Here is a 25492-nt window from a genome sequence, read left to right on the forward strand (position 1 = left end):
CTCAGCGCCACAGCCAGCACCAGAGAGAGCCAGGCATATACACAGGGCTGTAAGGAGCAGCGCCGCGCGGAAACACGGAGCCCGCCGGCATCCCACTTGACCCGTAGCGGCTATCACAGCCGCCGGAGAAATCAGCGTCAACAAGGCTGAGGAGGCTGCAGAATTCTCCCAGACCCAGCGTATCAGGTACCTCAGGACTTCCGACACCTGCACAGGTCACTGTATCCCCGGGGCGCTGTATCAGGAGATAGTGGAGGATCTTGGATTTGGAGAGCTCACAACTGTGTGTGCTACTCCATAGATGCCGTGGCCACGCCCCCGACCTCTTTTATTTCTTAACTCAAGTAAATTTATTGATAAGTTGATAAAATTAAACGTAAAATGTAGTAGAAAAGAATGATATGGCACTATAGAATTGCCTACAGCACCTGGTATTCCTAGGTGGTCTCCCATCCAAGTGCTAACCAGGCCCAACACTGAATAGCTTCCAAGATCAGAAGAGATTGGGCATGTCCAGTGTGGTGTGGCTGTAGGTGTTCAAAAACATTAACATTAGACCTCTTTTACTTCTTAACTCAAGTAAATTCATTGATAAGTTGATAAAATTAAATGTAAAATGTAATAGAAATGAATGGTATGGCAGTATAAAATTACATACAGCACCTGGTATTCCCATGTGGTCTCCCATCCAAGTACTAACCAGGCCCAACAATGCATAACTTCCAAGATCAGACAAGATTGGGCATCTCCAGTGTGGTGTGGCTGTAGGTACTCAAACACATTAACTTTAGAAATCTTTTACTTCTTAACTCAAGTAAATTCATTGATAAGTTGATAAAATTAAATGTAAAATGTAAAAGAAAAGAATAATATGGCAGTATAAAATTACCTACAGCACCTGGTATTCCCAGGTGGTCTCCCATCCAACTACTAACCAGGCCCAAACCAGCATAGCTTCTAAGAATAGACAAGATTGGGCATGTCCAGTGTGGCGTGGCTGTGGGTATTCAAATACATTAACTTTAGACCTCTTTTACTTCTTAACTCAAGTAAATTCATTGATACATTGATAAAATGTATGTAAAATGCACTAGAAAAGACTGTTTTGGCAGTATGAAATTACCTACAGCACCTTGTATTCCCAGGTCGTCTCCATCCAAGTACTAACCAGGCCCAACACAGCATAGCTTCCAAGATCAGATGAGATTGGTCATGTCCAGTGTGGTGTGGCTGTATGTATTCAAAAACATTAACTTAAGACCTCTTTCACTTCTTAACTCAAGTAAATTCATTGATACATTGATAAAATTAATGTAAAATGTAATAGAAAAGACTGTTATGGCAGTATAAAATTACCTACTGCTCCTGGTATTCCCATGTGGACTCCCATCCAAGAACAAACCAGGCCCAACACTGCATAGATTCCAAGATAAGATGAGATTGGGCATGTCCAGTGTAGTGTGGCTGTAAGCATTCAAAAATATTAACTTTATACCTCTATTACTTCTTAACTCAACTAAATTCATTGATAAATTGATCAAATGAAATGTAAAATATTATATAAAAGAATGTTATGGCAGTATAAAATTATCTACAGCACCTGGTATTCCCAGGTGGTCTCCCATCCAAGTACTAACCAGGCCCAACACTGCATAGCTTCCAAGATCAGATGAAATTGGGCATGTCCAGAGTGGTGTGGCTGTAGGTATTCAAAAACATTAACTTTAGACCTCTTTTACCTCTTAACTCAAGTAAATTCATTGATAAGTTGATAAAATTAATGGAGAATGTAATAGAAAAGACTGTTAAGGCAGTATAAAATTACCAACAGCACCTGGTATTCCCATGTGGTCTCCCATCCAAGTACTAACCAGGCCCAACACTGAATAGCTTCCAAGATCAGATGAGATTGGGCATGTCCAGTGTGGTGTTGCTGTAGGTGTTCAAAAACCTTAACTTTAGACCTCTTTTACGTCTTAACTCAAGTAAATTAATTGATAAGTTGATAAAATTAAATGTAAAATGTAATAGAAAAGAATGTTATGGCAGTATAAAATTACTTACAGCACCTGGTATTCCATGGTGGTCTCCCATCCAAGTACTAACCTGGCTCAGCACTGCATAGCTTCCAAGATCAGAAAAGATTGGTGATGTCCAGTGTGGTGTGGATGTAGGTATTCAAAAACACTAACTTTAGACCTCTTTTGCTTCTTAACTCAAGTAAATTCATTGATAAGTTGATAAAATTAAATGTAAAATGTAATAGAAAAGAAAGTTAGAAGAAGTATAAAATTACATACAGCACCTGGTATTCCCAGGTGGTCTCCCATCCAAGTACTATCCAGGCCCAACACTGCATAGCTTCCAAGATCAGATGAGATTGGCAAGTCCAGTGTGGTGTGGCTTTCGGTATTCAAAAATATTAACTTTAGACCTTTTTTACATCTTAACTCAAGTAAATTCATTGATACATTGATACAATTATTGTAGAATGTATTAGAAAAGACTGTCATGGCAGTAAAAAATTACCTACAGCACCTGGTATTCCCATGTGGTCTCCCATCCAAGTACTAGCCAGGCCCAACACTGAACAGCTTCCAAAATCTGACGAGATTGGGCATGTCCAGTTTGGTGTTGCTGTAGATGTTCAAAAACAATAACTTTCGACCTCTTTTACTTCTTAACTCAAGTAAAGTAATTGATAAGTTGATAAAATTAAATGTAAAATGTAATAGAAAAGAAAGTTATGGCAGTATAAAACTACCTACAGCAGCCGGTATTCCCAGGTGGTCTCCCATCCAAGTACTAACCAGGCCCAACACTGCATATCTTTCAAGATCAGCCATGTCCAGTGTGGTGTGGCTGTAAGTATTCAAAAATATTAACTTTAGATCTTTTTTACATCTTAACTCAAGTAAATTCATTGATACATTGATAAAATTAATGTAGAATGTAATAGAAAAGACTGTTATGGCAGTATAAAATACTTACAGCACCTGGTATTCCCATGTGGTCTCCCATCCAACTACTAGCTAGCCCCAACACTGAATAGCTTCCAAGATCAGATGAGATAGGGCATGTCCAGAATGGTGTTACTGTAGGTGTTCTAAAACATTAACTTTAGACCTCTTTTACTTCTTAACTCAAGAAAATTCATTGATAAGTTGATAAAATTAAATGTAAAATGTAATAGAAAAGAAAGTTATAGAAGTATAAAATTACCTACAGCACCCGGTATTCCCAAGTGGTCCCCCATCCAAGTACTAACCAGGCCCAACACTGTATAGCTTCCAAGATCAGATGAGATTGGGCATGTCCAGTGTGGTGTGGCTGTAAGTAGTCCAAATTTTTACCTTTAGACATCTTTTACTTCTTTTCTCAAGAAAATTCATTCATAAATTGATAAAATAAAATGTAAAATGTATTATAAAAGAATTTTATGGCAGTAAAAAATTACCTACAGCACCTGGTATTCCCAGGTGGTCTCCCATCCAAGTACTAACCAGGCCCAACACTGCATATCTTTCAAGATCAGGCATGTCCAGTGTGGTGTGGCTGTAGGTGTTCAAAGACATTAACTTTATACATATTTTACTTCTTAACTCAAGTAAATTCATTAATACATTGATAAAATGAATGTAAAATGTAATAGAAAAGAAAGTTATAGAAGTATAAAATTACCTACATCACCCGGTATTCCCAAGTGGTTTCCCATCGAAGTACTAACCAGGCCCAACAATGCATAGCTTCCCAGATCAGATGAGATTGGGCATGTCCAGTGTGGTGTGGCTGCAGGCGTTCTAAAAAAATTTTACTTTAGACATCTTTTACTTCTTAACTCAAGTAAATTCATTGATAAGTTGATAAAATTAAATGTATAATGTATTAGAAAAGAATGTTATGGCAGTATAAAATTACCTACAGCACCTGGTATTCCCAGGTGGTCTCACAATCAAGTACTAACCAGGCCCAACACCGCATAGCTTCCAAGATCAGATAAGATTGGTTAAGTCCAGATTTGTGTGCCTGTAGATATTCAAAAACATTAACTTTAGACCTCTTTTACTTTTTAACTCAAGTAAATTCATTGATAAGTTGATAAAATTAATGTAAAATGTAATAGAAACGAATGTTGTGGCAGTATAAAATTACTTACAGCACCTGGTATTCCATGGTGGTCTCCCATCCAAGTACTAACCAGGCCCAGCACTGCATAGCTTCCAAAATCAGACAAGATTGGTGATGTCCAGTGTGGTGTGGATGTAGGTATTCAAAAACACTAACTTTAGACCTCTTTTGCTTCTTAACTCAAGTAAATTCATTGATAAGTTGATAAAATTAAATGTAAAATGTAATAGAAAAGAAAGTTATAGAAGTATAAAATTACCTACAGCACCCGGTATTCCCAGGTGGTCTCCCATCCAAGTATTAACCTGGCCCAACACTGCATAGCTTCCAAGATCAGATGAGATTGGCATGACTTGTGTGGTGTGGCTGTCGGTATTCAAAACTATTAACTTTAGACCATTTTTACATCTTAACTCAAGTAAATTCATTGATACATTGATAAAATTAATATAGAATGTAATAGAAAAGACTGCCATGGCAGTAAAAAATTACCTACAGCACCTGGTATTCCCATGTGGTCTCCCATCCAAGTACTAGCCAGGCCCAACACTGAAAAGCTTCCAAAATCAGATGAGATTGGGCATGTCCAGTTTGGTGTTGCTGTAGGTGTTCAAAAACATTAACTTTAGACCTCTTTTACTTCTTAACTCAAGTAAATTCATCGATAAGTTGATAAAATTAAATGTAAAATGTAATAGAAAAGAAAGTTATGGCAGTATAAAATTACCTACAGCAGCCAGTATTCCCAGGTTGTCTCTCATCCAAGTACTAACCAGGCCCAACACTGCATAGCTTCCAAAATCAGATGAGATTGTGCATGACCAGTGTAGTGTGGCTGTAGGTATTCAAAAATATTAACTTAAGACCTCTTTTGCCGCTTAACTCAAGTAAATTCATTGATAAGTTGATAAAATTAATGTAAAATGTAATAGAAAAGACTGTTATGGCAGAATAAAATTACCAACAGCACCTGGTATTCCCATGTGGTCTCCCATCCAAGTACTAACCAGGCCCAACACTGAATAGCTTCCAAGATCAGATGAGATTGGGCATGTCCAGTGTGGTGTTGCTGTAGGTGTTCAAAATCTTTAACTTTAGACCTTTTTTACATCTTAACTCAAGTAAATTAATTGATAAGTTGATACAATTAAAAGTAAAATGTAATAGAAAAGACTGTTATGGCAGTATAAAATACCTACAGCACCTGGTATTCCCATGTGGTCTCCCATCCAAGTACTAGCCAGCGCCAACACTGAATAGCTTCCAAGATCAGATGAGATAGGGCATGTCCAGAATGGTGTTGCTGTAGGTGTTCAAAAACATTAACTTTAGACCTCTTTTACTTCTTAACTCAAGAAAATTCATTGATAAGTTGATAAAATGAAATGTAAAATGTAATAGAAAAGACAGTTATAGAAGTATAAAATTACCTACAGCACCCGGTATTCCCAGGGGGTCCCCCATCCAAGTACTAACCATGCCCAACACTGTATAGCTTCCAAGATCAGATGAGATCGGGCATGTCCAGTGAGGTGTGGCTGTAAGTATTCAAAATTTTTACCTTTTGACATCTTTTACTTCTTATCTCAAGAAAATTCATTGATAAATTGATAAAATAAAATGTAAAATGTATTATAAAACAATTTTTTGGCAGTATAAAATTACCTACAGCACCTGGTATTCCCAGGTGGTCTCCCATCCAAGTACTAACCAGGCCCAACACTGCATATCTTTCAAGAACAGGCATGTCCAGTGTGGTGTGGCTGTAGGTGTTCAAAGAAATTAACTTAATACATCTTTTACTTCTTAACTCAAGTAAATTCATTGATACATTGATAAAATTATTGTAAAATATAAAAGAAAAGAATGTCATGGCAGTATAAAATTACCTACAGCACCTGGTATTCCCAGGTGGTCTCCCATCGAAGTACTAACCAGGCCCAACAATGCATTGCTTCCATGATCAGATGAGATTGGGCATGTCCAGTGTGGTGTGGCTGCAGGCATTCAAAAACATTAACTTTAGACATCTTTTACTTCTTAACTCAAGTAAATTCATTGATAAGTTGATAAAATTGAAAGTAAAATGTAATAGAAAAGACTGTTATGGCAGTATAAAATACCTACAGCACCTGGTATTCCCATGTGGTCTCCCATCCAAGTACTAGCCAGCACCAACACTGAATAGCTTCCAAGATCAGATGAGATAGGGCATGTCCAGAATGGTGTTGCTGTAGGTGTTCAAAAACATTAACTTTAGACCTCTTTTACTTCTTAACTCAAGTAAATTCATTGAGAAGTTGATAAAATTAAATGTAAAATGTAATAGAAAAGAAAGTTATAGAAGTATAAAATTACCTACAGCACCCGGTATTCCCAGGGGGTCCCCCATTCAAGTACTAACCATGCCCAACACTGTATAGCTTTCAAGATCAGATGAGATCGGGCATGTCCAGTGAGGTGTGGCTGTAAGTATTCAAAATTTTTACCTTATGACATCTTTTACTTCTTATCTCAAGAAAATTCATTGATAAATTGATAAATAAAATGTAAAATGTATTATAAAACAATTTTTTGGCAGTATAAAATTACCTACAGCACCTGGTATTCCCAGGTGGTTTCCCATCCAAGTACTAACCAGGCCCAACACTGCATATCTTTCAAGAACAGGCATGTCCAGTGTGGTGTGGCTGTAGGTGTTCAAAGACATTAACTTAATACATGTTTTACTTCTTAACTCAAGTAAATTCATTGATACATTGATAAAATTAATGTAAAATATAATAGAAAAGAATGTCATGGCAGTATAAAATTACCTACAGCACCTGGTATTCCCAGGTGGTCTCCCATCGAAGTACTAACCAGGCCCAACAATGCATTGCTTCCATGATCAGATGAGATTGGGCATGTCCAGTGTGGTGTGGCTGCAGGCGTTCAAAAACATTAACTTTAGACATCTTTTACTTCTTAACTCAAGTAAATTCATTGATAAGTTGATAAAATTAAAAGTAAAATGTTTTAGAAAAGAATGTTATGGCAGTATAAAATTACCTACAGCACCTGGTATTCCGAGGTGGTCTCACAACCAAGTACTAACCAAGCCCAACACCGCATAGCTTCCAAGATCAGATGATATTGGTTAAGTCCAGAGTTGTGTGCCTGTAGATATTCAAAAACATTAACTTTAGACCTCTTTTACTTCTTAACTCAAGTAAATTAATTGATAAGTTGATAAAATTAATGTAAGATGTAATAGAAAAGAATGTTATGGCAGTATAAAATTACTTACGGCACCTGGTATTCCATGGTTTTCTCCCATCCAAGTACTAACCAGGCCCAGCACTGCATAGCTTCCAAGATCAGACAAGATTGGTGATGTCCAGTGTGGTGTGGATGTAGGTATTCAAAAGCACTAACTTTAGACCTCTTTTGCTTCTTAACTCAAATAAATTCTTTGATAAGATGATAAAATTAAATGTAAAATGTAATAGAAAAGACAGTTATAGAAGTATAAAATTACATACAGCACCCGGTATTCCCAGGTGGTCTCCCATCCAAGTACTAACCAGGCCCAACACTGCATAGCTATCAAGATCAGATGAGATTGGCATGTCCAGAGTGGTGCGGCTTTTGGTATTCAAAAATATTAACTTTATACCTTTTTACATCTTAACTCAAGTAAATTCATTGATACATTGATAAAATTAATGTAGAATGTAATAGAAAAGACTGTCATGGCAGTATAAAATTACCTACAGCACCTGGTATTCCCATGTGGTCTCCCATCCAAGTACTAGCCAGGCCCAACACTGAATAGCTTCCAAAATCAGATGAGATTGGGCTTGTCCAGTTTGGTGTTGCTGTAGGTGTTCAAAAACATTAACTTTAGACCTCTTTTACTTCTTAACTCAAGTAAAGTAATTGATAAGTTGATAAAATTAAATGTAAAATGTAATAGAAAAGAAAGTTATGGCAGTATAAAATTACCTACAGCAGCCGGTATTCCCAGGTGGTCTCCCATCCAAGTACTAACCAGGCCCAACACTGCATAGCTTCCAAGATCAGATGAGATTGGGCATGTCCAGTGTGGTGTGGCTGTAGGTATTCAAAAATATTAACTTTAGACCTTTTTTACATCTTAACTCAAGTAAATTCATTGACACATTGATAAAATGAATGTAGAATGTAATAGAAAAGACTGTTATGGCAGTATAAAATACCTACAGCACCTGGTATTCCCATGTGGTCTCCCATCCAAGTACTAGCCAGCCCCAACAGTGAATAGCTTCCAAGATCAGATGAGATTGGGCATGTCCAGAATGGTGTTGCTAGAGGTGTTCAAAAATATTAACTTTAGACCTATTTTACTTCTTAACTCAAGTAAATTCATTGATAAGTTGATAAAATTAAATGTAAAATGTATTAGAAAAGAAAGTTATGGCAGTATAAAATTACCAACAGCACACCGAATTCCCAGGTGGTCCCCCATCCAAGTACTAACCAGGCCCAACACTGTATAGCTTCCAAGATCAGATGAGATTGGGCATGTCCAGTGTGGTGTGGCTGTAAGTTTTCAAAATTTTTACCGTTAGACCTTTTTTACATCTTAACTCAAGTAAATTCATTGATACATTGATAAAATTAATGTAGAATGTAATAGAAAAGACTGCCATGGCAGTTAAAAATTACATACAGCTCCTGGTATTCCCAGGTGGTCTCCCATCGAAGTACTAACCACGCCCAACAATGCATAGCTTCCAAGATCAGATGAGATTGGGCATGTCCAGTGTGGTGTGGCTGCAGGCGTTCAAAAACATTAACTTTAGACATCTTTTACTTCTTAACTCAAGTAAATTCATTGATAAGTTGATAAAATTAAATGTAAAATGTATTAGAAAAGAATGTTATGGCAGTATAAAATTACCTACAGCACTTGGTATTCCCAGGTGGTCTCACAACCAAATACTAACCAGGCCCAACACCGCATAGCTTCCAAGATCAGACGAGATTGGTTAAGTCCAGAGTTGTGTGCCTGTAGATATTCAAAAACATTAACTTTAGACCTCTTTTACTTCTTAACTCAAGTAAATTCTTTGATAAGTTGATAAAATTAAATGTAAAATGTAATAGAAAAGAATGTTATGGCAGTATAAAGTTACTTACGGCACCTGGTATTCCCAGGTGGTCTACCATGCAAGTACTAACCAGGTCCAACACTGCATAGCTTCTAAGATTAGACAAGATTGGGCATGTCCAGTGTGGCGTGGCTGTAGGTATTCAAAAACATTAACTTTAGACCTCTTTTACTTCTTAACTCAAGTAAATTCATTGATAAGTTGATAAAATTAAATGTAAAATGTAATAGAAAAGAAAGTTATAGAAGTATAAAATTACCTACAGCACCCGGTATTCCCAAGTGGTCCCCCATCCAAGTACTAACCAGGCCCAACACTGTATAGCTTCCAAGATCAGATGAGATTGGGCATGTCCAGTGTGGTGTGGCTGTAAGTAGTCCAAATTTTTACCTTTAGACATCTTTTACTTCTTTTCTCAAGAAAATTCATTGATAAATTGATAAAATAAAATGTAAAATGTATTATAAAAGAATTTTATGGCAGTATAAAATTACCTACAGCACCTGGTATTCCCAGGTGGTCTCCCATCCAAGTACTAACCAGGCCCAACACTGCATATCTTTCAAGATCAGGTATGTCCAGTGTGGTGTGGCTGTAGGTGTTCAAAGACATTAACTTTATACATATTTTACTTCTTAACTCAAGTAAATTCATTGATACATTGATAAAATGAATGTAAAATGTAATAGAAAAGAAAGTTATAGAAGTATAAAATTACCTACATCACCCGGTATTCCCAAGTGGTCTCCCATCGAAGTACTAACCAGGCCCAACAATGCATAGCTTCCCAGATCAGATGAGATTGGGCATGTCCAGTGTGGTGTGGCTGCAGGCGTTCTAAAAAAAATTTACTTTAGACATCTTTTACTTCTTAACTCAAGTAAATTCATTGATAAGTTGATAAAATTAAATGTAAAATGTATTAGAAAAGAATGTTATGGCAGTATAAAATTACCTACAGCACCTGGTATTCCCAGGTGGTCTCACAATCAAGTACTAACCAGGCCCAACACCGCATAGCTTCCAAGATCAGATGAGATTGGTTAAGTCCAGATTTGTGTGCCTGTAGATATTCAAAAACATTAACTTTAGACCTCTTTTTTACTTTTTAACTCAAGTAAATTCATTGATAAGTTGATAAAATTAATGTAGAATGTAATAGAAAAGACTGCCATGGCAGTAAAAAATTACCTACAGCACCTGGTATTCCCATGTGGTCTCCCATCCAAGTACTAGCCAGACCCAACACTGAATAGCTTCCAAAATCAGATGAGATTGGGCATGTCCAGTTTGGTGTTGCTGTAGGTGTTCAAAAACATTAACTTTAGACCTCTTTTACTTCTTAACTCAAGTAAATTCATCGATAAGTTGATAAAATTAAATGTAAAATGTAATAGAAAAGAAAGTTATGGCAGTATAAAATTACCTACAGCAGCCAGTATTCCCAGGTTGTCTCCCATCCAAGTACTAACCTGGCCCAACACTGCATAGCTTCCAAAATCAGATGAGATTGTGCATGACCAGTGTAGTGTGGCTGTAGGTATTCAAAAATATTAACTTTAGACCTCTTTTACCGCTTAACTCAAGTAAATTCATTGATAAGTTGATAAAATTAATGTAAAATGTAATAGAAAAGACTGTTAGGGCAGAATAAAATTACCAACAGCACCTGGTATTCCCATGTGGTCTCCCATCCAAGTACTAACCAGGCCCAACACTGAATAGCTTCCAAGATCAGATGAGATTGGGCATGTCCAGTGTGGTGTTGCTGTAGGTGTTCAAAATCTTTAACTTTAGACCTTTTTTACTTCTTAACTCAAGTAAATTAATTGATAAGTTGATAAAATTAAAAGTAAAATGTAATAGAAAAGACTGTTATGGCAGTATAAAATACCTACAGCACCTGGTATTCCCATGTGGTCTCCTATCCAAGTACTAGCCAGCGCCAACACTGAATAGCTTCCAAGATCAGATGAGATAGGGCATGTCCAGAATGGTGTTGCTGTAGGTGTTCAAAAACATTAACTTTAGACCTCTTTTACTTCTTAACTCAAGTAATGTCATTGATAAGTTGATAAAATTAAATGTAAAATGTAATAGAAAAGAAAGTTATAGAAGTATAAAATTACCTACAGCACCCGGTATTCCCAGGGGGTCCCCCATCCAAGTACTAACCATGCCCAACACTGTATAGCTTCCAAGATCAGATGAGATCGGGCATGTCCAGTGAGGTGTGGCTGTAAGTATTCAAAATTTTTACCTTTTGACATCTTTTACTTCTTATCTCAAGAAAATTCATTGATAAATTGATAAAATAAAATGTAAAATGTATTATAAAACAATTTTTTGGCAGTATAAAATTACCTACAGCACCTGGTATTCCCAGGTGGTCTCCCATCCAAGTACTAACCAGGCCCAACACTGCACAGCTGCATATCTTTCAAGAACAGGCATGTCCAGTGTGGTGTGGCTGTAGGTGTTCAAAGACATTAACTTAATACATGTTTTACTTCTTAACTCAAGTAAATTCATTGATACATTGATAAAATTAATGTAAAATATAATAGAAAAGAATGTCATGGCAGTATAAAATTACCTACAGCACCTGGTATTCCCAGGTGGTCTCCCATCGAAGTACTAACCAGGCCCAACAATGCATTGCTTCCATGAACAGATGAGATTGGGCATGTCCAGTGTGGTGTGGCTGCAGGCGTTCAAAAACATTAACTTTAGACATCTTTTACTTCTTAACTCAAGTAAATTCATTGATAAGTTGATAAAATTAAAAGTAAAATGTAATAGAAAAGACTGTTATGGCAGTATAAAATACCTACAGCACCTGGTATTCCCATGTGGTCTCCCATCCAAGTACTAGCCAGTTCCAACACTGAATAGCTTCCAAGATCAGATGAGATAGGGCATGTCCAGAATGGTGTTGCTGTAGGTGTTCAAAAACATTAACTTTAGATCTCTTTTACTTCTTAACTCAAGTAAATTCATTGATAAGTTGATAAAATTAAATGTAAAATGTAAAAAAAAGAAAGTTATAGAAGTATAAAATTACCTACAGCACCCGGTATTCCCAGGGGGTCCCCCATCCAAGTACTAACCATGCCCAACACTGTATAGCTTTCAAGATCAGATGAGATCGGGCATGTCCAGTGAGGTGTGGCTGTAAGTATTCAAAATTTTTACCTTTTGACATCTTTTACTTCTTATCTCAAGAAAATTAATTGATAAATTGATAAAATAAAATGTAAAATGTATTATAAAACAATTTTTTGGCAGTATAAAATTACCTACAGCACCTGGTATTCCCAGGTGGTCTCCCATCCAAGTACTAACCAGGCCCAACACTGCACAGCTGCATATCTTTCAAGAACAGGCATGTCCAGTGTGGTGTGGCTGTAGGTGTTCAAAGACATTAACTTAATACATGTTTTACTTCTTAACTCAAGTAAATTCATTGATACATTGATAAAATTAATGTAAAATATAATAGAAAAGAATGTCATGGCAGTATAAAATTACCTACAGCACCTGGTATTCCCAGGTGGTCTCCCATCGAAGTACTAACCAGGCCCAACAATGCATTGCTTCCATGAACAGATGAGATTGGGCATGTCCAGTGTGGTGTGGCTGCAGGCGTTCAAAAACATTAACTTTAGACATCTTTTACTTCTTAACTCAAGTAAATTCATTGATAAGTTGATAAAATTAAAAGTAAAATGTAATAGAAAAGACTGTTATGGCAGTATAAAATACCTACAGCACCTGGTATTCCCATGTGGTCTCCCATCCAAGTACTAGTCAGTGCCAACACTGAATAGCTTCCAAGATCAGATGAGATAGGGCATGTCCAGAATGGTGTTGCTGTAGGTGTTCAAAAACATTAACTTTAGACCTCTTTTACTTCTTAACTCAAGTAAATTCATTGATAAGTTGATAAAATTAAATGTAAAATGTAAAAAAAAGAAAGTTATAGAAGTATAAAATTACCTACAGCACCCGGTATTCCCAGGGGGTCCCCCATCCAAGTACTAACCATGCCCAACACTGTATAGCTTTCAAGATCAGATGAGATCGGGCATGTCCAGTGAGGTGTGGCTGTAAGTATTCAAAATTTTTACCTTTTGACATCTTTTACTTCTTATCTCAAGAAAATTCATTGATAAATTGATAAAATAAAATGTAAAATGTATTATAAAACAATTTTTTGGCAGTATAAAATTACCTACAGCACCTGGTATTCCCAGGTGGTCTCCCATCCAAATACTAACCAGGCCCAACACTGCACAGCTGCATATCTTTCAAGAACAGGCATGTCCAGTGTGGTGTGGCTGTAGGTGTTCAAAGACATTAACTTAATACATGTTTTACTTCTTAACTCAAGTAAATTCATTGATACATTGATAAAATTAATGTAAAATATAATAGAAAAGAATGTCATGGCAGTATAAAATTACCTACAGCACCTGGTATTCCCAGGTGGTCTCCCATCGAAGTACTAACCAGGCCCAACAATGCATTGCTTCCATGATCAGATGAGATTGGGCATGTCCAGTGTGGTGTGGCTGCAGGCGTTCAAAAACATTAACTTTAGACATCTTTTACTTCTTAACTCAAGTAAATTCATTGATAAGTTGATAAAATTAAAAGTAAAATGTTTTAGAAAAGAATGTTATGGCAGTATAAAATTACCTACAGCACCTGGTATTCCCAGGTGGTCTCACAACCAAGTACTAACCAAGCCCAACACCGCAAAGCTTCCAAGATCAGATGATATTGGTTAAGTCCAGAGTTGTGTGCCTGTAGATATTCAAAAACATTAACTTTAGACCTCTTTTACTTCTTAACTCAAGTAAATTAATTGATAAGTTGATAAAATGAATGTAAGATGTAATAGAAAAGAATGTTATGGCAGTATAAAATTACTTACGGCACCTGGTATTCCATGGTTTTCTCCCATCCAAGTACTAACCAGGCCCAGCACTGCATAGCTTCCAAGATCAGACAAGGTTGGTGATGTCCAGTGTGGTGTGGATGTAGGTATTCAAAAGCACTAACTTTAGACCTCTTTTGCTTCTTAACTCAAATAAATTCTTTAATAAGTTGATAAAATTAAATGTTAAATGTAATAGAAAAGACAGTTATAGAAGTATAAAATTACATACAGCACACGGTATTCCCAGGTGGTCTCCCATCCAAGTACTAACCAGGCCCAACACTGCATAGCTATCAAGATCAGATGAGATTGGCATGTCCAGAGTGGTGTGGCTTTTGATATTCAAAAATATTAACTTTATACCTTTTTTACATCTTAACTCAAGTAAATTCATTGATACATTGATAAAATTAATGTAAAATGTAATAGAAAAGACTGTCATGGCAGTATAAAATTACCTACAGCACCTGGTATTCCCATGTGGTCTCCCATCCAAGTACTAGCCAGGCCCAACACTGAATAGCTTCCAAAATCAGATGAGATTGGGCATGTCCAGTTTGGTGTTGCTGTAGGTGTTCAAAAACATTAACTTTAGACCTCTTTTACTTCTTAACTCAAGTAAAGTAATTGATAAGTTGATAAAATTAAATGTAAAATGTAATAGAAAAGAAAGTTATGGCAGTATAAAATTACCTACAGCAGCCGGTATTCCCAGGTGGTCTCCCATCCAAGTACTAACCAGGCCCAACACTGCATAGCTTCCAAGATCAGATGACATTGGGCATGTCCAGTGTGGTGTGGCTGTAGATATTCAAAAACATTAACTTTAGACCTCTTTTACTTCTTAACTCAAGTAAATTCTTTGTTAAAGTTGATAAAATTAAATGTAAAATGTAATAGAAAAGAATGTTATGGCAGTATAAAGTTACTTACGGCACCTGGTATTCCCAGGTGGTCTACCATGCAAGTACTAACCAGGTCCAACACTGCATAGCTTCTAAGATTAGACAAGATTGGGCATGTCCAGTGTGGCGTGGCTGTAGGCATTCAAAAACATTAACTTTAGACCTCTTTTACTTCTTAACTCAAGTAAATTCATTGATACATTGATAAAATGTATGTAAAATGCAATAGAAAAGACTGTTTTGGCAGTATGAAATTACCTACAGCACATTATATTCCCAGGTCGTCTCCATCAAAGTACTAACAATGCCCAACACTGCATAGCTTCCAAGATCAGATGGGATTGGTCATTTCCAGTGTGGTGTGGCTGTATGTATTCAAAAACATTAACTTAAGACCTCTTTCACTTCTTAACTGAAGAAAATTCATTGATGCATTGATAAAATTAAAGTAAAATGTAATAGAAAAGACTGTTATGGCAGTATAAATTTACCTACAGCACCTGGTATTCCCATGTGGTCTCCCATCCAAGAACAAACCAGGCCCAACACTGCATAGTTTCCAAGATCAGATGAGATTGGGCATGTCCAGTGTGGTGTGGCTGTAGTTATTCAAATTTACTAACTTTAGACCTCTTTTACTTCTTCACTCAAGTAAATTCATTCATAAGTTGATAAAATTAAATGTAAAATATAATAGAAAAGAATGTTATGGCTTTATAAAATTACCTATAGCACCTTTTACTCCCAGGTGATCTCCCATCCAAGTACTAACCAGGCCCAACACTGCATAGATTCCAAGATAAGACAAGTTTGGGCATATCCAGTGTGGTGTGGCTGTAAGCATTCAAAAATATTAAATTTATACCTATTTAACTTCTTAACTCAACTAAATTCATTGATAAATTGATCAAATGAAATGTAAAATATAATATAAAAGAATGTTATGGCAGTATAAAATAATCTACAGCACCTGGTATTCCCAGGTGGTCTCCCATCCAAGTACTAACCAGGCCCAACACTGCATAGCTTCCAAGATCAGATGAAATTGGGCATGTCCATTGTGGTGTGGCTGAAGGTATTCAAAAATATTAACTTTAGACCTCTTTTACTTCTTAACTCAAGTAAATTCATTGATAAGTTGATAAAATTAATGGAGAATGTAATAGAAAAGACTGTTGTGGCAGTATAAAATACCTACAGCACCTGCTATTCCCATGTGGTCTCCCATCCAAGTACTAGCCAGCAGCAACATTGAATAGCTTCCAAGATCAGATGAGATAGGGCATGTCCAGAATGGTGTTGCTGTAGGTGTTTGAAAACATTAACTTTAGAACTCTTTTACTTCTTAACTCAAGTAAATTCATTGATAAGTTGATAAAATTAAATGTAAAATGTAATAGAAAAGAATGTTATGACAGTATAAAATTACCTACAGCACCTGTTATTCCCATGAGGTCTCCCATACAAGTACTAACCAGGCCCAACACTGTATAGCTTCCAAGATCAGATGAGATTGGGCATGTCCAGTGTGGTGTGGCTGTAAGCATTCAAAATTTTTACCCTTAGACATCTTTTACTTCTTATCTCAAGAAAATTCATTGATAAATTGATAAAATAAAATGGAAAATGTATTATAAAAGAATTTTATGGCAGTATAAAATTACCTACAGCACCTGGTATTCCCAGGTGGTCTCCCATCAGAGTACTAACCAGGCCCAACACTGCATATCTTTCAAGAGCACGCATGTCCAGTGTGGTGTGGCTGTAGGTGTTCATAGACATTAACTTTCTACATCTTTTACTTCTTAACTCAAGTAAATTCATTGATACATTGATAAAATTAATGTAAAATATAATAGAAAAGAATGTCATGGCAGTATAAAATTACCTACAGCACGTGGTATTCCCAGGTGGTCTCCCATTGAAGTACTAACCAGGCCCAACAATGCATAGCTTCCAAGATCAGATGAGAATGGACATGTCCAGTGTGGTGTGGCTGCAGGCGTTCAAAAACATTAACTTTAGACATCTTTTACTTCTTAACTCAAGTAAATTCATTGATAAGTTGATAAAATTAAATGTAAAATCTATTAGAAAAGAATGTTATGGCAGTATAAAATTACCTACAGCACCTGGTATTCCTAGGTGGTCTCACAACCAAATACTAACCAGGCCCAACACTGAATAGCTTCCAAGATCAGAGGAGATTGGTTAAGTCCAGAGTTGTGTGCCTGTAGATATTCAAAAACATTAACTTTAGACCTCTTTTACTTCTTAACTCAAGTAAATTCATTGATAAGTTGATAAAATTAAATGTAAAATGTAATAGAAAAGAATGTTATGGCAGTATAAAGTAACCTACATCACCTGGCATTCCGAGGTGGTCTCCCATCCAATTACTACCCAGGCCCAACACAGCATAGCTTCTAAGATTAGACGAGATTGGGCATGTCCAGTGTGGTGTGGCTGTATGTATTCAAAAACATTAACTTTAGACCTCTTTTTCTTCTTAACTCAAGTAAATTCATTGATACATTGATAAAATGTATGTAAAATGCAAAAGAAAAGACTGTTTTGGCAGTATGAAATTACCTACAGCACCTTGTATTCCCAGGTCGTCTCCATACAAGTACTAACCAGGACCAAGAAAGCTTATATTCCAGGATCAGATGAGATTGGTCATGTCCAGTGGTGTGTGGCTGTATGTATTCAAAAACATTAACTTAAGACCTCTTTAACTTCTTAACTCAAGTAAATTCATTGATTCATTGCTAAAATTAATGTAAAATATAATATTAAAGACTGTTATGGCAGTATAAAATTACCTACAGCACCTGGTATTCCCATGTGGTCTCCCATCCAAGAACAAACCAGGCCCAACACTGCATAGTTTCCAAGATCAGATGAGATTGGGCATGTCTAGTGTGGTGTGGCTGTAGTTATTCAAATCCACTAACTTTAGACCTCTTTTACTTCTTCACTCAAGTAAATTCATTGATAAGTTGATAAAATTAAAAGTTAAGTGTAATAGAAAAGAATGTTATGGCAGTATAAAATTACCTACAGCACCTGGTATACCCAGGTGGTCTCCCATCCAAGTACTAACCAGGCCCAATACTGCATACCTTCCAAGATCAGGAATGTCCAGTAGGTATTCAAAAACATTAACTTTAGATCTCTTTTACTTCTTAACTCAAGCAACTTCATTGATAAATTGATCAAATTAAATGTAAAATGTAATAGAAAAGAATTTTATGGCTTTATAAAATTACCTATAACACCTTTTACTCCCAGGTGATCTTCCATCCAAGTACTAACCAGGCCCAACACTGCATAGATTCCAAGATAAGACAAGATTGGGCATGTCCAGTGTGGTGTGGCTGTAATCATTCAACAATATTAACCTTATACCTCTTTTACTTCTTAACTCAACTAAATTCATTGATAAATTGATCAAATTAAATGTAAAATCAAATATAAAAGAATGTTATGGCAGTATAAAATTATCCTCAGCACCTGGCATTTCCTGGTGGTCTCCCATTCAAGTACTAACCAGGCCCAACACTGCATAGCTTCCAAGATCAGATGAAATTGGGCATGTCCAGTGTGGTGTGGGTGTAGGTCTACAAAAACTTTAACTTTAGACCTCTTTTACTTCTTAACTCAAGTAAATTCATTGATAAAATTAATGTAGAATGTAATAGAAAAGTGTCACACGCCGGCCTGGAGACCCCAGAATCAGACCCCGTCGCTAACCTGTGCGAGCACTGACCCGTGCTGTCTTCCGGCTCCCGCGCTGTACGCTCCTTCCTCTTCTCCCAAGGCAGTCTCTGCTGTTGTCCTCTGGAGGGTCCCACTGCTGTGCTGCTCCCACGCTGGCTCCTGCTGACTGCTGGTCCCCGCTGACTACCTCCAGGAAGCGCTGTCCTCCGGTCCATGGGCGTGGCCATCTTGGATTGCCCATGTGACCCCACTACCACCAATGAGGAGCCTTCTCCTTCTCTCTCAGCCTGTCAGCTCCCAGTGTCCACTATAAAAGGATCCCCAATGCTCACACAAGTTGCCAGTGCAACTAGTTTCTTAGTTTAGCTAAGCAAGCCTTCCCCCTGCGCTCCAGCCGCTCCATGTAGCCGCTCAGCTACCAGTGTCTACCCACGGCTATCCAGCCGCTCCACGTAGCCACTCAGCTACCAACGTCTACCCACGGCTATCCAGCCGCTCCACATAGCCACTCAGCTACCAACGTCTACCCACGGCTAACCAGCCACTCCACGTAGCCGCTCAGCTACCAACGTCTACCCACGGCTAACCAGCCGCTCCACGTAGCCACTCAGCTACCAACGTCTACCCACGGCTATTCAGCCACTCCACGTAGCCACTCAGCTACCAACGTCTACCCATGGCTAACCAGCCACTCCACGTAGCCACTCAGCTACCAACGTCTACCCACGGCTAACCAGCCACTCCACGTAGCCACTCAGCTACCAGTGTCTACCCACGGCTATCCAGCCGCTCCACATAGCCACTCAGCTACCAACGTCTACCCACGGCTATCCAGCCGCTCCACATAGCCACTCAGCTACCAACGTCTACCCACAGCTATCCAGCCACTCCACGTAGCCGCTCAGCTACCAACGTCTACCCACGGCTTTCCAGCCGCTCCACGTAGCCACTCAGCTACCAATGTCTACCCACGGCTATCCAGCCACTCCACGTAGCCACTCAGCTACCAACGTCTACCCACGGCTATCCAGCCGCTCCACGTAGCCACTCAGCTACCAACGTCTACCCTCAGCTATCCAGCCGCTCCACGTAGCTTCCTAGCTACCTCGTTACTGCCGCATTCCTCAAATTCCTGTCAGTTCGCTGCACCTTCTCATGCAGAGAAACTTCATTAAGCCAAGTCTCCTCCAGCGAGCGTCTGCGCCAAGTAATACAGATCCAAGGCCCAGTCCGGGAACACAGCTCCTAAATTCCACGCTTGTGACAGTTTGCACTGGCCAGATGGACTCGGCAAGTGGTCAAGGATCTGGGAAAGAAGCCTCGCAGGATGTACTATCCCGTCTGGAAAGACAGGAGACCTCTCAGGCTCAGCTGATCCAATTTATCCAAGATATGTCGTCACGCCTGGACAACATTCAGTCCTTACTGGCTCATCCCGCTCCCGCTGGCTCCCAAGCCGCCTCTCCTCCTGTGGTGTCACCTGCTCCTCCGGTTCTACCTCCTGCTCGTCTTCAGCTTTCCCCTCCGAGCAAGTTCGATGGCAACCCCAAATTATGCAGGTTTTTTTTTAAACCAATGCGAAATCCAATTCGAGCTACAATCCGCCAACTTTCCGACGGCCAGAACCAGGGTGGCATATATCATCTCTCTACTCTCTGGCCAAGCACTCGATTGGGTCTCGCCCCTTTGGGAGAAGTCGGATCCCCTGCTCTCCAACTACCCCGAATTTGTTGCTACATTTTGCAAAATCTTTGATGAACCCGGAAGAACCACTTCCGCATCAGCTGATATTCTACGCCTCCGTCAGGGCAGCAGGACCATTGGCCAATACGTAGTCCAGTTCCAGACTCTGGCTTCAGAACTCAATTGGAACGAGGATGCCCTCATCGCTGCCTTCTGGAGTGGCCTTTCTGAAAGGCTCAAAGACGACCTAGCTTCCCGTGACCTTCCAACCAGTTTGGATGGGTTAATCTCTCTCTGCAACAAGGTGGATCTCCATCACAGGGAGCGTGCCTTGGAAAGAGGCAGATTTGATCGTGAAAGGCCACGTCCAGTTTCCCGCTTACCTTCTCCTCCTCTGGGCGAAGAACCCATGCAGGTCAACCGCTCTCATTTATCGGCTGAGGAGCGGCAGAAAAGGCAGAGGCAGAACCTCTGTATGTACTGCGGATCTCCTCAACATTTAGTTAAAACTTGTCCCATTCGTCCGGGAAACGCCTCCTCCTAACTTATGAAAGAGAGGTTAAGTTAGGAGTTGCCATTGAATCACAAAGGAAGTCTGATTCCACCATCCAGGCTCATTTAAAGTGTCCTCGAGGTTCCAAAGCTGTATTAGCTCTCCTGGATTCCGGAGCGGCAGAGAACTTTGTCACTACTGAATTTGTCCAGAAGCATCAAATCCCCATGGAAGCGTTGCCTCGAGTCATCACTTTAACCGCCATCGATGGTAGTCGCATTTCTAGTGGAACCATCACCCATCGTACAACACCACTTAAACTTACCATTGGGGTGCTCCATTCCGAACAACTATTCTTCCTAGTGATTCCCAAAGCCTCTCATTCTTTAGTCCTCGGATTACCCTGGCTACAGAGACATTCACCTCAAATCGATTGGACCACCATGCAAATAATCTCCTGGGGTTCCAATTGCTTCAAAGGTTGCCTTCAGCGGGTAATACCTATCAGATCTTCCGTTGTACGGGATTCTACAGACCTGCCCAAAGCCTACGATGGGTTTCAGGACGTCTTTAGCAAACAGAGCGCAGACCTGTTACCTCCCCATCATGATTGGGACTGTCCCATAGATCTGATTCCCGGGAAGAATCCTCCTAGAGGCCGAACCTACCCTCTATCTCTCCCTGAGACTCAGGCCATGTCGGAGTACATTACGGAAAACTTAAATAAAGGCTTCATTCGACCTTCCACGTCTCCAGCAGGGGCTGGATTTTTCTTCGTAAAAAAGAAAGATGGTGGCTTGCGCCCGTGTATTGACTACCGGGGTCTTAATGAAATAACTATTAAGAATTGCTACCCTCTTCCTCTCATTACAGAGTTATTTGATAGAGTCAAGGGAGCCACAGTTTTTTCCAAACTCGACCTAAGAGGAGCCTATAATTTAATTCGTATCCGTCCAGGCGAAGAATGGAAAACGGCCTTCAACACCAGGGATGGGCACTACGAGTATCTCGTTATGCCCTTCGGCCTCTGTAATGCTCCGGCTGTCTTCCAGGTTTTCGTCAATGAAATCTTCCGGGACCTCTTGTACAAGTGTGTGGTCGTTTACTTAGACGACATTTTGATTTTTTCTCAAGACCTCCAAACTCATCGAGACCAGGTCAAACAAGTCCTTCTGAGGTTGCAGTCCAATCAACTGTTTTGCAAATTAGAGAAGTGTCTGTTTGAGGTCTCAAGTGTACCATTCCTGGGATACATTATCTCCGGAACAGGCCTTCAAATGGATTCGTCAAAACTACAAGCCATTCTTGATTGGTCTCTTCCTTCTTCCTTAAAATCCATACAAAGATTCCTAGGATTTGCCAACTACTATCGCAAGTTTGTAAAAGGTTTCTCGACTCTGGTAGCTCCGATTACAGCCCTCACCCGCAAGGGAGCAGATCCAACTATATGGCCCATCGAAGCTACCTCTGCATTTCAACTTCTTAAGCAAGCCTTCATCTCCGCTCCCATCTTAAAGCAACCAGACTCCACCCGGCCCTTTATCCTGGAGGTGGATGCATCCTCTGAAGGTGTCGGTGCAGTGCTCTCCCAGAGATTTAAAGATGAAAAACTTCATCCCTGTGGTTTCTTTAACCGGAAATTTTTACCTGCAGAGAAGAACTACATCATTGGAGATCAAGAGTTACTCGCCATGAAACTAGCCCTCGAAGAATGGCGATATCTTCTAGAAGGAGCTCATTACCCCATTACCATTTTTACTGACCATAAGAACCTCCTTTATCTTAAACCTGCAAATTGCTTGAACCCTCGTCAAGCCCGGTGGGCAATGTTTTTCTCCAGATTTAACTTCAAAGTCTCCTATCGCCCCGGTTCACAAAACCTCAAAGCCGACGCACTCTCCCGTTCCATGACGAGCAACCCTGATCTACCCATGGAACAGCCCCAACCAATCTTGAATTCAGCTTTCTTCGCCTCTACCCAATTGTCTTCTATACCCCCGGTTGGGAAGACTTTCATCCCTCCGGAACTCCGCAAGAGGTTACTGCATTGGGCTCATGCTTCCCGATTCTCTGGTCACCTGGGTATGGATAAAACCCTAGAATTTATCCAGCGGTCCTATTGGTGGTCTTCGATGAAAAAGGACGTCAGGTCTTATGTGTCTTCATGCATCAAATGTGCCCAACACAAGATACCTCGGCGGGTTCCACACGGTCAACTCCAACCTCTTGCAATTCCATCTAAGCCATGGACTCACCTATCTATGGATTTCATCTCTGATCTTCCTCCATCTAGGGGCCACAACACAATTTGGGTTATCGTGGATCGTTTTTCTAAAATGGCTCATTTCGTACCACTTACTGGGCTTCCGTCTGCACCTCTACTCGCCCAGAGCTTTATAAAAGAGATCTTCAAGCTCCACGGCCTTCCTCAAGAGATCATCTCTGACAGGGGAGTACAGTTCGTAGCGAAGTTCTGGAGGTCACTCTGCTCAGCCCGTCAGGTAAAACTCAAATTTTCTACCGCTTATCATCCCCAGACCAACGGTCAGACCGAAAGGGTCAATCAAGACCTGGAACAGTTCCTGCGCACTTTTGTCTCCTCCTCCCAAGATGACTGGATTGAACTTCTTCCTTGGGCCGAATTTGCCCACAATAATCATTATCACACGTCCACCAGCTCAACTCCTTTTTTTACAGTTTTTGGTCAACATCCTCGAGTGCCAGATTTCCCTCTTCTTCCCACATTAGATGTGTCTGCGGCCAAAATGTCCCTTCAACGGTTCTCCAAAATCTGGGAAAAGGTTCGTTCCTCTCTGACTAAAACGTCAGCCCGGTACAAGAGATTTGCTGACCGCCAAAGACGAGCGGTTCCAAATTTCCGACCTGGGGATATGGTCTGGCTCTCTACCCGAAACCTAAGACTCCGAGTACCCTCGATGAAATTTGCTCCGCGATTCATTGGTCCATTCCCAATCATCAAAGTCTTGAATCCTGTGGCTTACAAGTTAAAGCTTCCTCCATTTCTTCGCATTCCAAGTTCTTTCCATATTTCTCTTTTAAAACTACTAGTCTTAAACCGATTTCAGAAGGTCCTGCCTAAAGCTTCTAGTGTTCAAACACAGCAGGGAGAGGAGTTCGAAGTTTACAGAATCTTAGATTCCCGTTGTCGATACAACCGTCTTCAATACCTCATCGACTGGAAGAATTATGGCCCGGAGGAACGAATCTGGATAAATGCCTCCGATGTCCACGCACCCTGTCTGGTCAAAGCGTTCCATGTGAAATTTCCTCATAAACCAAGGAAGTGTCCGGTGGCCACTCTTGAAGAAGGGGGTACTGTCACACGCCGGCCTGGAGTCCCCAGAATCAGACCCCATGGCTTACCTGTGCGAGCGCTGACCCGCGCTGTCTTCCGGCTCCCGCGCTGTACGCTCCTTCCTCTTCTCCCAAGGCAGTCTCCGCTGTAGTCCTCTGGAGGGTCCCGCTGCTGTGCTGCTCCCATGCCAGCTCCTGCTGACCGCTGGTCCCCGCTGACTACCTCCAGGAAGCGCTGTCCTCCGGTCCATGGGCGCGGCCATCTTGGATTGCCCATGTGACCCCACTACCACCAATGAGGAGCCTTCTCCTTCTCTCTCAGCCTGTCAGCTCCCAGTGTACACTATAAAAGGATCCCCAATACTCATACAAGTTGCCAGTTCAACTAGTTTCTTAGTTTAGCTAAGCAAGCCTTCCCTCTGCGCTCCAGCCGCTCCACGTAGCCGCTCAGCTACCAACGTCTACCCACGGCTATCCAGCCGCTCCACGTAGCCACTCAGCTACCAACGTCTACCCACGGCTATCCAGCAGCTCCACGTAGCCACTCAGCTACCAACGTCTACCCACGGCTAACCAGCCACTCCACGTAGCCGCTCAGCTACCAACGTCTACCCACGGCTATCCAGCCGCTCCATGTAGCCACTCAGCTACCAACGTCTACCCACGGCTATCCAGCTGCTCCACGTAGCCACTCAGCTACCAACGTCTACCCACGGCTAACCAGCCACTCCACGTAGCCGCTCAGCTACCAATGTCTACCCACGGCTATCCAGCCGCTCCACGTAGCAACTCAGCTACCAACGTCTACCCACGGCTATCCAGCCTCTCCACGTAGCCACTCAGCTACCAACGTCTACCCACGGCTATCCAGCCGCTCCACGTAGCCACTCAGCTGCCAACGTCTACCCACGGCTATCCAGCCGCTCCACGTAGCCGCTCAGCTACCAACGTCTACCCACAGCTATCCAGCCGCTCCACGTAGCCACTCAGCTACCAACGTCTAACCACGGCTATCCAGCCACTCCATGTAGCCACTCAGCTACCAACGTCTACCCACGGCTATCCAGCCGCTCCACGTAGCCACTCAGCTACCAATGTCTACCCTCGGCTATCCAGCCGCTCCACATAGCTTCCTAGCTACCTCGTTACTGCCGCATTCCTCAAA

General features: G+C 40.4%; 45 pseudogenes; all 45 read right to left on the bottom strand.

Moving 5' to 3' along the window:
* Nucleotides 1-416: 416 nt before the first annotated feature.
* On the bottom strand, nucleotides 417-535 carry LOC148462425 (5S ribosomal RNA; annotated as a pseudogene).
* Nucleotides 536-651: 116 nt separating this feature from the next.
* LOC148462426 (5S ribosomal RNA) lies at nucleotides 652-770 on the bottom strand (annotated as a pseudogene).
* A 350-nt stretch (nucleotides 771-1120) lies between these two features.
* Nucleotides 1121-1238, bottom strand: LOC148462427 (5S ribosomal RNA; annotated as a pseudogene).
* Nucleotides 1239-1588: 350 nt separating this feature from the next.
* Nucleotides 1589-1707, bottom strand: LOC148462428 (5S ribosomal RNA; annotated as a pseudogene).
* A 115-nt stretch (nucleotides 1708-1822) lies between these two features.
* LOC148462429 (5S ribosomal RNA) lies at nucleotides 1823-1941 on the bottom strand (annotated as a pseudogene).
* A 352-nt stretch (nucleotides 1942-2293) lies between these two features.
* LOC148462430 (5S ribosomal RNA) lies at nucleotides 2294-2411 on the bottom strand (annotated as a pseudogene).
* Nucleotides 2412-2526: 115 nt separating this feature from the next.
* Nucleotides 2527-2645, bottom strand: LOC148462431 (5S ribosomal RNA; annotated as a pseudogene).
* Nucleotides 2646-3219: 574 nt separating this feature from the next.
* LOC148462432 (5S ribosomal RNA) lies at nucleotides 3220-3338 on the bottom strand (annotated as a pseudogene).
* Nucleotides 3339-3454: 116 nt separating this feature from the next.
* LOC148462433 (5S ribosomal RNA) lies at nucleotides 3455-3563 on the bottom strand (annotated as a pseudogene).
* A 115-nt stretch (nucleotides 3564-3678) lies between these two features.
* Nucleotides 3679-3797, bottom strand: LOC148462434 (5S ribosomal RNA; annotated as a pseudogene).
* A 587-nt stretch (nucleotides 3798-4384) lies between these two features.
* On the bottom strand, nucleotides 4385-4502 carry LOC148462435 (5S ribosomal RNA; annotated as a pseudogene).
* A 115-nt stretch (nucleotides 4503-4617) lies between these two features.
* Nucleotides 4618-4736, bottom strand: LOC148462436 (5S ribosomal RNA; annotated as a pseudogene).
* Nucleotides 4737-5086: 350 nt separating this feature from the next.
* LOC148462437 (5S ribosomal RNA) lies at nucleotides 5087-5205 on the bottom strand (annotated as a pseudogene).
* A 115-nt stretch (nucleotides 5206-5320) lies between these two features.
* Nucleotides 5321-5439, bottom strand: LOC148462438 (5S ribosomal RNA; annotated as a pseudogene).
* Nucleotides 5440-5555: 116 nt separating this feature from the next.
* On the bottom strand, nucleotides 5556-5674 carry LOC148462439 (5S ribosomal RNA; annotated as a pseudogene).
* A 340-nt stretch (nucleotides 5675-6014) lies between these two features.
* LOC148462440 (5S ribosomal RNA) lies at nucleotides 6015-6133 on the bottom strand (annotated as a pseudogene).
* A 115-nt stretch (nucleotides 6134-6248) lies between these two features.
* On the bottom strand, nucleotides 6249-6367 carry LOC148462441 (5S ribosomal RNA; annotated as a pseudogene).
* A 116-nt stretch (nucleotides 6368-6483) lies between these two features.
* On the bottom strand, nucleotides 6484-6602 carry LOC148462442 (5S ribosomal RNA; annotated as a pseudogene).
* A 339-nt stretch (nucleotides 6603-6941) lies between these two features.
* LOC148462443 (5S ribosomal RNA) lies at nucleotides 6942-7060 on the bottom strand (annotated as a pseudogene).
* An 817-nt stretch (nucleotides 7061-7877) lies between these two features.
* LOC148462444 (5S ribosomal RNA) lies at nucleotides 7878-7996 on the bottom strand (annotated as a pseudogene).
* A 116-nt stretch (nucleotides 7997-8112) lies between these two features.
* Nucleotides 8113-8231, bottom strand: LOC148462445 (5S ribosomal RNA; annotated as a pseudogene).
* A 349-nt stretch (nucleotides 8232-8580) lies between these two features.
* On the bottom strand, nucleotides 8581-8699 carry LOC148462446 (5S ribosomal RNA; annotated as a pseudogene).
* A 115-nt stretch (nucleotides 8700-8814) lies between these two features.
* On the bottom strand, nucleotides 8815-8933 carry LOC148462447 (5S ribosomal RNA; annotated as a pseudogene).
* Nucleotides 8934-9519: 586 nt separating this feature from the next.
* Nucleotides 9520-9638, bottom strand: LOC148462448 (5S ribosomal RNA; annotated as a pseudogene).
* A 116-nt stretch (nucleotides 9639-9754) lies between these two features.
* LOC148462449 (5S ribosomal RNA) lies at nucleotides 9755-9863 on the bottom strand (annotated as a pseudogene).
* A 115-nt stretch (nucleotides 9864-9978) lies between these two features.
* LOC148462450 (5S ribosomal RNA) lies at nucleotides 9979-10097 on the bottom strand (annotated as a pseudogene).
* Nucleotides 10098-10451: 354 nt separating this feature from the next.
* LOC148462451 (5S ribosomal RNA) lies at nucleotides 10452-10570 on the bottom strand (annotated as a pseudogene).
* A 116-nt stretch (nucleotides 10571-10686) lies between these two features.
* On the bottom strand, nucleotides 10687-10805 carry LOC148462452 (5S ribosomal RNA; annotated as a pseudogene).
* A 115-nt stretch (nucleotides 10806-10920) lies between these two features.
* LOC148462453 (5S ribosomal RNA) lies at nucleotides 10921-11039 on the bottom strand (annotated as a pseudogene).
* A 350-nt stretch (nucleotides 11040-11389) lies between these two features.
* On the bottom strand, nucleotides 11390-11508 carry LOC148462454 (5S ribosomal RNA; annotated as a pseudogene).
* A 348-nt stretch (nucleotides 11509-11856) lies between these two features.
* On the bottom strand, nucleotides 11857-11975 carry LOC148462455 (5S ribosomal RNA; annotated as a pseudogene).
* Nucleotides 11976-12090: 115 nt separating this feature from the next.
* LOC148462456 (5S ribosomal RNA) lies at nucleotides 12091-12209 on the bottom strand (annotated as a pseudogene).
* Nucleotides 12210-12324: 115 nt separating this feature from the next.
* Nucleotides 12325-12443, bottom strand: LOC148462457 (5S ribosomal RNA; annotated as a pseudogene).
* A 348-nt stretch (nucleotides 12444-12791) lies between these two features.
* LOC148462458 (5S ribosomal RNA) lies at nucleotides 12792-12910 on the bottom strand (annotated as a pseudogene).
* A 115-nt stretch (nucleotides 12911-13025) lies between these two features.
* On the bottom strand, nucleotides 13026-13144 carry LOC148462459 (5S ribosomal RNA; annotated as a pseudogene).
* A 115-nt stretch (nucleotides 13145-13259) lies between these two features.
* LOC148462460 (5S ribosomal RNA) lies at nucleotides 13260-13378 on the bottom strand (annotated as a pseudogene).
* A 348-nt stretch (nucleotides 13379-13726) lies between these two features.
* On the bottom strand, nucleotides 13727-13845 carry LOC148462461 (5S ribosomal RNA; annotated as a pseudogene).
* Nucleotides 13846-14663: 818 nt separating this feature from the next.
* Nucleotides 14664-14782, bottom strand: LOC148462462 (5S ribosomal RNA; annotated as a pseudogene).
* Nucleotides 14783-14898: 116 nt separating this feature from the next.
* On the bottom strand, nucleotides 14899-15017 carry LOC148462463 (5S ribosomal RNA; annotated as a pseudogene).
* A 351-nt stretch (nucleotides 15018-15368) lies between these two features.
* LOC148462464 (5S ribosomal RNA) lies at nucleotides 15369-15486 on the bottom strand (annotated as a pseudogene).
* Nucleotides 15487-15601: 115 nt separating this feature from the next.
* LOC148462465 (5S ribosomal RNA) lies at nucleotides 15602-15720 on the bottom strand (annotated as a pseudogene).
* A 351-nt stretch (nucleotides 15721-16071) lies between these two features.
* Nucleotides 16072-16190, bottom strand: LOC148462466 (5S ribosomal RNA; annotated as a pseudogene).
* Nucleotides 16191-16539: 349 nt separating this feature from the next.
* On the bottom strand, nucleotides 16540-16658 carry LOC148462467 (5S ribosomal RNA; annotated as a pseudogene).
* A 340-nt stretch (nucleotides 16659-16998) lies between these two features.
* On the bottom strand, nucleotides 16999-17117 carry LOC148462468 (5S ribosomal RNA; annotated as a pseudogene).
* An 818-nt stretch (nucleotides 17118-17935) lies between these two features.
* On the bottom strand, nucleotides 17936-18054 carry LOC148462469 (5S ribosomal RNA; annotated as a pseudogene).
* Nucleotides 18055-25492: the final 7438 nt, after the last annotated feature.

The sequence above is a fragment of the Taudactylus pleione genome, unplaced genomic scaffold (genome assembly GCF_031769625.1).
Source record: "Taudactylus pleione unplaced genomic scaffold, aTauple2 ptg000967l, whole genome shotgun sequence".
Taxonomy (NCBI): Eukaryota; Metazoa; Chordata; class Amphibia; order Anura; family Myobatrachidae; genus Taudactylus; species Taudactylus pleione.